Genomic DNA, 2,517 nt, shown 5'->3' on the forward strand with positions numbered 1-2,517 from the left:
TGCAGGTGCAGCGCCGGGCATCCGCCCCTACCCCACCCAAGTTCTTCGCTGCCCGCTCCTCCTGCCAGACAAACCCCGTCCTGCTTGCCTTCTGCTGGTCCCCGCTGCCCGCACCCGAGCTGGTGCGGCAGGCGGGGCTGCCCGCCCGGCCCTGCCCGCGCCCCCTCCTGCGTCTCATCTCTGCCGCTTCTCACCTCAGAGCGGCGCAGGCCTGAGCCGGCCCTTCACACGGGGCATCGCGCCCCACCAGCTCCAAGGTACAGCAGATACCCGTACAGAAACGCTTCTGCCGACACATCTCGGTGAGAGGTTTGCTTCTCGCTGCTTGTTTCTAAACTTAAGTATGCAAAGTAGCACCTTGAAGTCAGGAAGAGGCTTCCCAGAGTGCGAGGCACCGAGGAAAAGCTGAGCAGGTCGTAACCACCAGCCTGACGCGGGGCTGGCCGCGCAGGAGACAAAAGTTTTGCTGCTGTGGGCCTGCTGTGTTCAGGGAAAGGGGCCTTTGTAAATACACAGATTGCATCAGTAAATACCTGACTCCAACATCCCTGTTGTCTCTGGCATAAATATTTGCTGCTCACTGGGACAGAGGGGAAAAAACAAATTAAAAACAACCCCAAACCTTGGTGACAATGCACATTGCAACCCCAAGTCTTGAGGCTCAGAGATGAAGTCAGATAGACAACTGTCATTTTCAGAGTTTTAGTAATATTTTAAAATGAAACCAGAAAGAAAACCTTGAAATTACAGAATCACATTTAAATAACCCCTAATTTCTCCTTGAAAACCCTTCAGGTTTGTGTTGCGAACAACCCTGCAAACAGCTGTTGAGGAAGCTTTGGGCATGAACAGTGGTTAGGTTCGCTTCAGAGGGATACCGCTCTTCAGGACGACCATCGATCAGGACTTGAGACCTGTACTGTGGCTTGACTCTTGGGACACTGCCCTTACCCTTGTTATCCCGGCAGGGACAGCAGTAACTAGAATCAGGGCTTTTGCCTGGCTGGACTCCCAGCTTTATTCTGGCTCAACACCTCTGGAATGAGATGAGCAGTTCTGCTCCCCCATTCCCACGGCTCAAAAAGATCACAGTAATGTTACAAAATGTTCAGAGGATGTGGCAAGAATAATTGGACACTGAGCACACGAAGAATGGCTAAATGGAGTTGGCATCTTTGGGCTGGAAAAGGGGACAGTTCAGAGAGAGTTCTGATGGAGAGCTGTAAAAAGTATAGAGAAGATGAATAAAGAACAACTGGTTTTATCTGCCATATAGTGCTTTCAATTTCCCCTCATATCTACACTGTAAACAAACGAGCGAGTGGAAGAAGCTGGTCTTTGCACAGTGCAACTAAGTTGTGGAACTCCTTTCAACAGGAGAGGCTGCCAACTAGACCAATTAAGGAAAGAAACATTGATTCCACCTTTGCCTCTAGCATTACCTACTTCTTAAACTGAGACTGCACAAACGTTCTGGAGAAATCATTGCTCTCTGTTTGCCCTGATCTTACGCTCTTACCTACATGCTCCCATGGTTTTGCTAGGGACGTAGTCTTGGACCACACCGGCCCGTAGCGACCCAACACGACTGGTCTCACGTTTTAAGATGTGGCACGCCCGCCCACCGCTGGCATGCGGTTGACAGTGTGCCGATACGTGCGGGGGTGTGCGACAAGGAAGAACCCTGCCACTCCAGATGGCAGTGGGATTTCAGCGAAGCAGCGCTCGAACCCAGACCACTTCCCTCCGTCCCGCACGGTGCAGGGAGCGGCTGCCGGCTGGGCCACGGTCGATACCTCGGGGACGGGGCTCTCCACCGACCGCACCACGACAGGCTGGCACTGCTTCCCCCAGGGCCCCCGCTCGCAGGTCGGACCAAACGCGGCTTCTTCGCGGCCACCGGCTCCGGCGAGCGCGGTAGAAGAACCGCGGCGGCTCCAGCCAGGTCCCGCTCGCCGCCGGCCTCGGGCGGTGACAGGCGGCTCGCCCGAAACGTGCCCGCGCCCCGCCTGCCGCCTTACCGGGGCTGCCCGCTCCGCGGACGCGCAGGACGGCGGTAACGCCGCCTTCGCCCTCGCCGCTTCGCGGCGGGACTCGGCGACCCAGCCCCCGCCTCGGCCTGAGGCGGGCTCCGGGCTGCGCAGCGCCAGGCGCCGGCGGCCACGGGCGATGCCGGGAACGGGACGCTGAAGGGAAGGCGAGATGAGATGGCCCGGCCCGGCCCTCCCACCCGCGGGCTGAGACCCGCGCGGAGCGGCGGGAGGAGAGGGCGGAACGGCCGCCCGCTGAGACCCCCCCCAAGATGGCAGCCAGATGACAGTCTGGCGCTGCCCCGCTATAACTCTATGGCGCTGCGGCCCCTCTCGCCCGGCAGCGGAAGCGGTGTCCCCGGAAGCGGCGGGAGCGGCACGAGCCGGAAGGGAGCGTGGCGGCCGCTCGCAGGTGCGGTTACCACGGCGACCCGCGCGCGGGACAGGGCAGGGGAGCGGGCGAGGGGGCGCGCGCGGCGGCGGCACC

General features: G+C 59.4%; 2 protein-coding genes across 5 annotated transcripts in view; one reads left to right on the forward strand and one right to left on the reverse strand.

Annotated features, from left to right (window-relative positions):
• The window catches only part of SAP130 (Sin3A-associated protein, 130kDa), a 22,518-nt gene extending 22,238 nt beyond the window's left edge, over positions 1-280 (reverse strand). For both annotated transcript variants that reach the window (XM_010568215.1, XM_010568214.1), the window contains exon 1: positions 195-280. The gene's annotated coding sequence lies outside the window, so the exon portion shown is untranslated. The remainder of the gene's footprint in view (positions 1-194) is intronic.
• Positions 281-2,151: 1,871 nt separating this feature from the next.
• The window catches only part of UGGT1 (UDP-glucose glycoprotein glucosyltransferase 1), a 49,848-nt gene continuing 49,482 nt past the window's right edge, over positions 2,152-2,517 (forward strand). For all 3 annotated transcript variants that reach the window (XM_010568211.1, XM_010568212.1, XM_010568213.1), the window contains exon 1: positions 2,152-2,442. The gene's annotated coding sequence lies outside the window, so the exon portion shown is untranslated. The remainder of the gene's footprint in view (positions 2,443-2,517) is intronic.

This window comes from Haliaeetus leucocephalus, unplaced genomic scaffold (genome assembly GCF_000737465.1).
Source record: "Haliaeetus leucocephalus isolate CR32 unplaced genomic scaffold, Haliaeetus_leucocephalus-4.0 Scaffold240, whole genome shotgun sequence".
NCBI lineage: Eukaryota > Metazoa > Chordata > Aves > Accipitriformes > Accipitridae > Haliaeetus > Haliaeetus leucocephalus.